The following is an 11,382-nucleotide window of genomic DNA, read 5'->3' on the forward strand; positions in this document are numbered from 1 at the left end:
GGTAAAAAGACGGGCTGCAAAGGGTTTTGGCAGTGCGGATTCTATTGGCCCACACTATTTCATGACTCACACGAGTTATTGTAAAGCATGTGACCGATGTCAAAGACTAGAAAAAATTTCAAGAAAAAATGAGATGCCCTGAACCCGATCTTAATTGCTAGAAATCTTTGATGTTTGGGGTATTGATTTTTATGGGTCCTTTTTCCTATGTCATTTGGGCACCAGTACATACTCCTAGCTGTTGACTATGTAATCTAGTGGATTGAGGCTATCGCGTGTAAGACCAATGATCACAAAGTAGTGATCAAGTTTTCTTAAGGAGTCTGTCTTCGCTCGCTTTGGGCACCCCTCGTGCTATCATTAGTGATGGGGGGGAAACATTTTTGCAATAGAATTTTTAAAGCCCTTGCTAGGAAGTACAAACATCACCCACAAGGTCGGTACACCATATCATCCACAAACAAGTGGACAAGTTGAGATTTCCAATAGAGAAATCAAGACCATCCTTGAAAAAACTGTCAACCCATCACGAAAGGATTGGTCCCTTAGGTTAACGGATGCATTGTGGGCATATCGAACGGCCTACAAAACACCAATTGGAATGTCCCCATATAGGATTGTCTATGGCAAGGCTTGCCATTTACCTGTCGAGTTAGAACACAAGGTCTATTGGGCAATTAAACGCCTAAATTTCGATCTCGACAAGGCAGGAGAACATAGAAAGCTACAGCTCGACGAGCTTGAAGAAATTAGGAAACGATGCTTACGAGTGTGTTAAGAAGTACAAAAATCGCATGAAAATCATGCATGATAAAATGATTACTCGTAAAGAGTTTCACCAAGGACAAAAAGTTCTTTTGTATGATTCTCGATTACATCTATTCCCTGAAAAACTTAAATCTCGCTGGACTGGCCCATACACGGTAGAGAAAGTGCATCCACATGGTGCAGTAGTAATATGCAATACCAAGGATAGTAGGTCTTTTCAAGTCAATGGACATCGTTTAAAACCATACCTTGAGTATCTGAGTCCAGAAGTCGAGGAGACACTTCTGACCGACCCTGTCTATTATGAGTAAATCGGAATTGTCTGGCTGAAGACATAAAACTTAGCGCTCTTGGGAGGCAACCCAACATGTAAATATCTTCTAATTAAAAAAATAATAAAAAAAATAATAATAAAAAAAATTCAATAAATTACTAACATGCAGGTTTGGAAGATTTTGCCCCAATTTTCAATTTACCTACCCATGTCAGGTAATTTCTCCTCTGTCCTCTTACTGCTTTAATTTTTCTTTAACATTGAGGACAATGTTAGATTTAGGTTTGGGGGTATTTTTAAGCATTTGAAATTTTATAAAAATAATGAAAAAAAAATTAGTTAAAATTTTTTGAAATTTTAAAAAAAAATCAAAAAATTACAAACACACAAGGTATATAAAATCTAAGAGCCCAATGACTAGTTGGAAGTAGTGCAAAGTGAGTTCTTTTTATTAAGTTCCTTTTAGTGAGTTGTAAGCTAATTAGTGCTTTGAATTTCACAACACATCTGGCCTGCATTTTCTAAGGTATAGGTTCGACATTGTGTTGAGAATATGGTAGCAACCTCGAATCCTGATGAACCATCCTTTTTTGATCCAAAAAAAAAAATATTTGGTGGATTTAGTCAGGTATATCGAAAAGGGCTACCTATTGTCAAAGGTCAGCGGGCTTGTGATGAGGAACCCGAGCATAGGTCCGTAGGGGAGTCTTGATGCCCGATACCTCATACCAACTGGTGTGAGAATTGTCGACTAATTGCTTGCTACATGGAGGAATCATCACAGGAGTAAAAGTACACAATATATACATTATCATTTCTCAATCAAAAAAAAAAAAGAAAAAAAAAGAGAAGAAAAAAATGAAAAACAAAAAAATGTATATTGACCTTAAAAAAGACAATAGTGTGAAAGCCGTCGTTGTAAAAATTCGAGTAAACTGGAATATTACATATAAAGCCCATGAGGTATTAAAGTAAATATCCACAGCTCTCGAAATCCTGCAGAAAAGATGATTTTGAATCAGCAAATAGGTCTTGTCCGACCAATTCTTGGAAACTACTAATATTAGCGATATTTTGGAGATCCGAAACTGCTACGCTTTTAATCTTGCTCTTTTAAAAAGGGAAATTAAACGTAGGATACCCCAAGTATAGGGTGTAGCAAAGTAATATTCTCGGTGAGACCGAGATCGAATCCACAGGGATTTGACAGTGAACAAAAACTAAAGGCTAAATAATATTCGGATTGACAAAATATAACTAAGGCATCAGGATTCAGCCTAGCATTTCATCATGCTTTTCCTAAAATCATCTATTATCTCAGTTAAATAGATTTAGTTTTATGGGCAGCGTTACAGTAATTCTATTTTAAACTACAGGGATTTCTAAGCATTTGTTATACCCGGGAGAAATAACAAATCAAAGAAAATATATAAGTTTGAAATAATTTTTATAAATTTCCTACACCATAAATTAAATCAAAAACATTAAAATCCCATTGATGATTAAATGAAATACATGAAGAAAATACTAGGCTTTTCCCTAGCCTTAGCTAGAGAAGATTTAGCTACTCATATGAAATGGGAACATTTTATAAAATGGATTAGCATAAAATAAATAAAATAAACATAAACCCCTTTTTTTATCTTTCTTCTCTCAAGGAAAAAGAGCACTCTGTTTTCCTTGAATCTTCTCTTCTTCTTCTCCCGTCCGTGGCCTCTTCTCCTCTCTCGCTCGGCTGGGAAAGAAGTTGGCTTCCTTGGTTCCGTGACCTCCCCTCGCTTCCTCCTCTTCCTCCTCCGGATGGTTCTCTCCTTCCTCGCCGGCTGATTTCTCCTCTCCCGTCGGCTGTGTAGGAATGAACCCGTGCGGCTGCCTTCTCTCGGACCGCTCTCTCGTTGGCTGCTTCCCCCTTTCACCGGATGGCTCTCCCCCTCTTTTATAGACACCTTCAGCATGTTGAAGGGAAGACAGAAGGACGCTGCTGGGATTTGAATGCTTGGGACTCTTCGGCTGCAGGAACGGATGGGGGGTTGTTGAGGCGGGATGCGAACGGACGCTGCTGGGAAGAAACGCTCGGAGATGACGAACGTTTGGAAGCTGCGATTGAGAAGACTCCTCAGATGGCTGGAACTTATTTGCTGGAAAGGGAGTGGAGGACTCGGCTGGATGAAGTCGAATCGCTTGGGATGCTCTTCTTCATGGCTGGGACGCGTGGAATAAATTGGATGTTGAATACGGCTTGAATGTTCTTGAAACAGGGGAGACGAAAGCCATGGATGCGATGTGGCTTGAATTGAAGAGCTGAGTGCTGGGTTTGTTCCAATACTGAGGAAAATGAATGTTGCCACGGTTTGGTTGGAGGACTTAAACATTTGGAAGTTGATACCAAACGGATACTAGGTTTGAGAAGCAATTGGATTGCTTTGGGACTTTCGAGACGGCACAGGGACACTTGAAAATGTTGGGAAATCACTTGCTTCAGCTCATTGATGGAAATTTTATGTTAGAAACTGTTGAGTCGCCTCATCACGGTCACTGGGGAATTCGTTGAGCTCGAACTACCAGGCATTGCGCTAAAATCCAGCATTTTTGGGTCTTTTGAATTACATGCACTCCGACACAAATAAAACATTAATTAATTAATTTTATTAATAAAGATTAGCTATAATACTAATTAAGATAATATGAAAATTTCACTTTTGTACTCTCATCACACCCCCCCAACTAGCTTATTGCTAGTCTCTAGCAATTTAGTGTAAAAATGATAAAATGAGAGTGCAAAAGTATTGTTTATTAATATGCATGAATTAAAATAAATACTCACTTTCGTAGAGCATTGACGATTGCACTTAGCACGTGCAACAAGCCGTTAAACCCCTAGGTTACCCTAGTGGACGAGTGTTGTCTCGTGAGGGTTTGCAGTGATGTTACCCACAAACATCGTTTTTAAGTTAGAAAATACTTTAGTACATAGCAACCCTTAAGGCAAATGTAAATGTGACGTCTCAGAACACCTATACCTCCACCACAATTGGGTACCCCTTGAGTTCTAGGTGCACTACTCAAATTCACAAGTGTTAACTATCATTTGTTAGCTCCCGATCCACTAAATTTTCTGAATATCACATGTTATTTATCCAGAATGGTTCGCATATAAAAATGAAGCTATCAATCCCAACTAGACATCCCAGGTACACAGAGTTCTAAAATAATGGAGTCAAACCAGTCATCCACATGTCACTTGGTTTAAGTTTAACTAACTCACTCATGTTTAAAATATTATTATTTTTTTTTCTTTTTTTTTCTTTTTTTTTTTTAACACAATGACTACAACAGTCCAACTCCATTAGGCTCTAGTAAGGTCCATGTAACGAGCTTTGGGTCAATGACTCTTGATCCAGTTGGCTCAAGGCATTAGGTGAAACACCCCTCGGACTTAATTACTCGAACCAGACTACGCCACGAGGCCAGACTAATCACTTATTTCAGTTATTTTCACCTTTTTACGCGAACACTCGCTGCTTTGTAGGCAAGAGGCCCGGTTACTCAGTGAAGACAAACTGTATTATTTCTCTCTCTTTATATATATATATATATATATATATATATATATATATATATATACATATGTAACGTGACTGTATTGTGACTATAGGTCAACCAAGGTCAGAACATAAGGCACCCAGGTGATCTAGCCGGGAATTTCAAACTCAATCTTTATGTGAGAACCAAATCATGAACTTTAGGATAAGGACACTCGTACTTTCTTGCGAATAAGATCAACAAACAAGTAGGTAAAACAAGTGAACTCCTGAGGCCTTCCTATTGTCATTGAATACCTATGTGGGGATCTAGTAATAGGTCTCTGATAAGTCATAATGCTCCTTGCCTTAATAGCTGCACATGTTTATTTCTTTGAAAAATATAGTGGTAATTAAATGACTACAACATATATGTTTAAATATATTTTTTTTTTTTTTGAAATATATGACAATTGGTATGATATATAGAAAAATATAGTAATCTCTCCCCCCAACTTAAATTCAACATTGTCCCCAATGTTTCAACATGAGTGCATTAAATATGATTGTATGAAGTATAATAAGGCTAAAGGTGAGAATTTACCTGATAGAATGACTGCACACTGCTGTTGCTCACCAATTGTCATATGAAAGAAAGAAAAATTATGTACAAACAGAGGATCTCTAGCAGATATAGAGATCAATCCTGATAAACAGGGTCTCCCAGATTGGTCGATTCAACCTCTGGGGTAAAGTTGTCCAAAAATAACTTCAAACGTTGGCCATTTACTTTAAAAATATTACCGGTGTTTGGATTCTCTAGTTCAACGGTTCCATACGGATAAACAGTTTTAACTATAAATGGGCCGGTCCATCTAGATCTCAATTTTCCTGGAAATAAATGAAGTCTTGAATTATACAATAAAACTTTCTGGGAAGGCTCAAATGTTTTTCTCATAATATTTCTATCATGAAAGACTTTCATTTTGTTCTTATAAATTCGAGCATTCTCATATGCTTCCTTCCTGATTTCCTCTAGTTCATTAAGTTGAAGTTTGCGTAGTGAACTAGCCTTATCCATATCAAAATTAAATCTCTTAATAGCCCAGTATGCCCTATGCTCCAATTCCACAGGCAAGTGACAAGGTTTGCCAAAAATAAGACGGTACGGAGACATACCAATCGGAGTTTTATAAGCAGTACGATAAGCCCAAAGTGCATCAGTTAAACGCAAGGACCAGTCTTTGCGATTTGGGTTAACCGTTTTTTTCCAGAATATTCTTAATTGATCGATTTGATACTTCAACTTGTCCACTTGTTTGTGGATGATAAGGGGTGGCGATTTTATGGGTGATCCCATATTTTCGCATTAAAGCCTCAAAGGGCTTATTACAGAAGTGTGAACCCCCATCACTGATGATGGCTCGAGGTGTTCCAAATTTAGAAAGAATGTTTTCCTTTAAAAATTTTAGAACAGTTTTGTGGTCATTATGTTTGCAAGGAATTGCCTCAATCCATTTGGAGACATAATCTACAGCTACTAGGATGTACAAATTTCCGAATGAAGGAGGAAATGGGCCCATAAAATCTATTCCCCAACAATCAAATATTTCGATAATTAAAATTGGGTTGAGGGGCATCATATTCCTACGAGTTATCCCACCTAACTTTTGACAACGCTCGCAAGCTTTGCAAAAATTATGGGAATCTTTAAACAAGGTGGGCCAATAGAAACCGCACTGTAAAATTTTTGCAACCGTTTTCTTAGCAGAGAAATGACCACCGCAAGCTTCAGAATGACAAAAGAAAATGACACTAATAAATTCGTCATTAGGTACACATCTCCTAATAATTTGATCTGGGCAGTATTTGAAAAGATAAGGATCATCCCAAAAAAAAATTTTTATTTCAATCAAAAATTTTCTTTTGTCTTGTTTATTCCAATGACTTGGTAGTTCACCTGTGACTAGAAAATTTGCAATGTCTGCAAACCAGGGTGAAGATGTGATCTCAAACAGTTGCTCATCAGGGAAAGTGTCTTTTATGGGTGAATTGTCTAAGAAATCTGGAAAAGTGAGACGGGACAAGTGATCAGCTACTACATTCTCTACCCCCTTTTTATCTCTTATTTCTAGAAAAAATTCTTGGAGCAGAAGGATCCACCTAAGCAAACGCGCCTTAGCATCCTTTTTTAAAAGAAGGTACTTAAGGGCAGCATGGTCAGTGTAGATAATGATTTTGGATCCAATCAAGTAAGACCTAAATTTTTCTAGTGCAAATACTACGGCGAGTAGTTCTTTTTCCGTAGTGGTGTAATTCATTTGTGCACTATTTAAAGTCTTACTTGCATAGTAAATAACATAAGGCTTTCTTTCTTTTCTTTGCCCTAGAACTACCCCAACTGCATATTCACTAGCATCACACATAATTTCAAAAGGAAGTGACCAGTCAGGTGGTTGCATGATGGGAGCAGAGGTCAGCAAGCTTTTAAGTTTATCAAAAGCTTTTTGACATTCTTCAGACCACACAAATTGGGTTTCCTTCTGAAGGAGATTACATAAGGGTTTAGATATTGAGCTAAAATCTTTAATGAATCTCCTATAAAATCCTGCATGACCCAAAAATGAGCGTATATCTTTGATAGTTTTTGGGTTGGGTAAGTTAGCAATTAAATCAATTTTAGCCTTGTCTACTTCAATTCCTTCAGATGAAATGACATGCCCGAGAACAATTCCCCTAGTTACCATGAAATGGCACTTTTCCCAGTTTAAGATTAGATTCTTCTCCTCACACCGAATTAAGACTAGCCTTAAATGGTCTATACAGTTTTCAAAAGAGGAGCCGAAAACAGAAAAATCATCCATGAAGACTTCCAAAAAACGCTCAACCATGTCAGAAAAAATACTGAGCATGCATCTTTGGAAGGTTGCAGGAGCATTACATAATCCAAAAGGCATTCTCTTGTAAGCAAATGTGCCAAAAGGACATGTAAAAGTGGTCTTTTCCTGATCTTTAGGATCAATTGCAATTTGGTTGTAACCTGAATAGCCATCTAGGAAGCAATAATATTTATGACCCGCTAACCTTTCTAAAATTTGATCAATAAAAGGTAGAGGAAAATGATCCTTCCTAGTGACAGAATTAAGTTTCCTATAGTCAATGCATACACGCCAACTAGTGGGGACCCTAGTTGGAACTAATTCATTGTTGGCATTTTTGACTACAGTAACACCAGATTTTTTCGGGACCACTTGGGTTGGACTTACCCATTTACTATCTGAAATTGGGTAGATCATACCCGCATCCAGAAGTTTCAGAACTTCTGCTCTAACCACATCCTTCATGTTTGGGTTTAATCGACGTTGAGGTTGACGAGAAGGTTTGGCATCAACTTCTAAGTGGATTCTATGAGTGCAAATTGAGGGACTAATTCCCTTGATATTAGCAATTGTCCACCCTAATGCTCCCTTATGCTCTTTAAGAATTTCTAATAATTTTAATTCCTGATTTTGTTCGAGTTGGGATGATATGATCACAGGAAAGGTCTCTTCTTGACCAAGGTATGCGTACTTGAGCTCGGATGGCAAAGGCTTTAGCTCAAGTTTAGGTGCTTGAACACTAGATGGTAGAGGACTATTGTTGCGTGTGGGCAATTCTTCAAAACGAGATTTCCACCTATCTGTATCCAACAAAGGAGCTGAATCTAATATAGCACTGATTTCTCTAAAATTTTGGTTGATATCTGTATTTCCGAAATGAGTTAGGCATGTTTCTAAAGGATCAGAAGAAAGAGATGGGACAAGAACATCTTCTACAATGGAGTCGATCAGATTAACTCCATGAATTTCATCATTTTCATTGTCATTATCGGGTTGTTTACAAATGTTAAATATATTAAAATCTATAGTCATATTCCCGAATGACATTTTCATTATTCCATTTCGACAGTTGATTAAAGCATTGGAAGTAGCTAGAAATGGGCGGCCTAGAATGACAGGTATTGGAGTGGTACAATTCATGACAAGCAGGGTATCTAATACTATGAAGTCGATTGGAAAATAGAATTTATCAACTTGGACAAGTACATCCTCGACTATACCTCTTGGTATCTTTATAGATCGATCGGCAAGTTGGAGAGTAACCTTGTTGGGTTTTAGTTCACCAAGTCCTAATTGTTCATAAACTGAATAGGGCAGTAAGTTAACACTAGCACCTAAATCCAGAAGGGCTCGTTGTATCCTGAAGTTTCCTATGAGGCAAGATATGGTAGGACAACCAGGATCTTTATATTTAGGTGGGGTGTTGTGTTTGAGAATAGCACTCACCTGTTCAGTTAGAAAAGCTTTCTTTTGTACGTAAAGCTTTCGCTTTATGGTACAAAGATCTTTTAAAAATTTGGCATAAGATGGGATCTGCTTAATGGCATCTAATAGAGGAATGTTAATCTTTACTTGTTTAAAGATTTCCAAAATTTCTTGATCAGGTATTCCCTTTTTAGCTGCAAGCAAGCGCTGAGGAAATGGAGCAACTATCTTATGATGCAGTATTGGATCATTTTGTTCATTATCATCTTCATCATTCTTTTCAATAGATTTTTTAAGTTTGTCATCTTTTGTTGGAATTTCTTTGTTAATTATTTTTCCACTCCGAAGGGTTGTGACAGACTTTACTTGCTCAAATTTAGGTTGGGATGAACTTGCTTCATGGACCTCATGTTGACCCTTTGGGTTAGATTGAGGTTGGGCTGGAAATGTCCCTTTTTCCCTAACATTGAGTTGAGCCTCAATTCTACCTACAGAATTTTTAAGTTCTTGAAGTGACTGCATGGTATTCTGATTTATCTGGGTCTGCCCTTGCATGAATGCCTGCAAAGTATCCTCAAGAGATCTCTTATGGGGTGGCACATAGGGTATGGAATTCCCTTGAGATTCATTGGCAGTGGGTCCATGTCTCCAACTAAAATTAGGATGGTTTCGCCAACTAGGATTATATGTTTCAGGAAATGGTCTCTTATAAGCATTTGTGAAATTCGCTTGATCATGCAACACTTCTTGGAAGGCGGGGATTGTAGGACAATCCTTGGTTAAGTGTGCATTACTCTCACAGATTTCACAAATACTTTCATCTATAGTAGGTGTCTTTCCTGTATTGGCTCTGCTTAATTCAATGGCTTCAACCTTCCTAGTTAGATTAGCAATCTTTAAATTTACATCATTTTCTTCTTTAACATGATACATTCCTCCTTTAGTATTAGTCGATTTTTGAGGTTTCTCGTTCTTATCTATTGTATCCCAGGCCTGTGCATTTTCTGCCAACAGATCAAAATAGTCCCAGGCTTCCTCTGGTTCTTTATTCATAAATTCACCATTACACATCATTTCTACAAATTGTCTCATATTGGAGGACAAACCATCATAAAAGAAACTAATGACCCTCCAAATTTCATATCCATAATGTGGGCAAGCAAGGAGAAGGTCCTTAAATCTTTTCCAACACTGAAAAAATATTTCTCCATCTTTTTGTGCAAAGTTCATGATATTTCTTCTAAGTGTGTTTGTTTTATGTGTTGGGAAGAATTTCTTTAAAAATTCTCTTGTCATTTCTTGCCAGGTGGCTATGGTCCTAGGCCTTAAGGAGTGTAACCATGACTTAGCTTTTTCCTTTAAAGAAAAGGGAAATAACTTAAGCTTCACTACCTCTTCATTGATATTATTAAATTGAAGTGTTGAACACACTTCATCAAATTCTTTTAGGTGCAAGTAGGGACTTTCGGAGTCAAGTCCATGAAACTTTGGGAGTAATTGGATTATTCCTGGTTTCATGTCAAAGGCTCCCGCAGCAGTAGGAATAACCATACAGGATGGGGTACTGATCCTAGTGGGTTGTAGATAATCACGAAGCGTTCTAATAGGTAAGTCATCTTGAAATTCATTATCTCCCTGATTACTACCATTATCTTCCATTTGATTATTTGAACTTTTATCCCTTGATTCAACTCGAAATAATCTTTTCGTTTTATCCCTTTGCCACAACCGCATATACTGACCAATTAACCAGTCGATTTTTTTATTATTATTATTAATTAATTATTATTTATTTATTTATTTATTTTGTATATATATATATTTTTTAGAGTTTTGGATGAGTATGAATATTACCTAAAGCTATGAATATTGACACCCTGCTACTAAAATTATTCACAATCAAATAGTATCAAAGCATAGCACCCTTATTTCTAATATTTTCCTAAAAATTTCTAGACAGCTCCTAACTGGTTTGAAGAGTACACTTAAGCCTCCAATCCGGTCTAATAACCTAGTCGACCAGGTAAGCTCCCAGGTAAGTGGAGGGGTCACGATGCGTATAGCAAAGGTCCCACTTAAAACCCACTTTCCTCGAACAGAAACTGTCTCCCTTCAATCACTTAGAGGGACAAAGCTTGCCTAGACATCGACCGGGGTCATAGAGCAAAATTGGTGCAACTTTCAGTGGTCTTCGTCCTATTGAGCTCGAATATCCTTAGGGGCCAACGTCTAGTTGATTTTAATTAGGCTTAGGATATTTATGCACTTGGATGATTTTTGGGCTAAGGACGAGTGATGAAATCCCGACCTTATCTTGTTAATGGGTTCAGCCCTTAGATTATTTTATGCAAATGCTTTATACTATATGCAACAATCAAGAAAATTTTTAACATTTTATGTCATGACATTAAATTGCATTTGAATAGTTGATCAAGCAAACTAGCTATTTTTTATTATTATTATTATTTTTTATTATTTTTTTATTTTAATTAATATTTTTTTTAATTTTTTAAAT

At 37.1% G+C, this 11,382-nt stretch overlaps 1 pseudogene; it reads right to left on the reverse strand.

The window, feature by feature from the left end:
* Positions 1–5,445: 5,445 nt before the first annotated feature.
* On the reverse strand, positions 5,446–9,941 carry LOC120105159 (annotated as a pseudogene).
* Positions 9,942–11,382: the final 1,441 nt, after the last annotated feature.

This window comes from Phoenix dactylifera, unplaced genomic scaffold (assembly GCF_009389715.1).
Source record: "Phoenix dactylifera cultivar Barhee BC4 unplaced genomic scaffold, palm_55x_up_171113_PBpolish2nd_filt_p 000213F, whole genome shotgun sequence".
In the NCBI taxonomy this organism is placed as follows: Eukaryota; Viridiplantae; Streptophyta; class Magnoliopsida; order Arecales; family Arecaceae; genus Phoenix; species Phoenix dactylifera.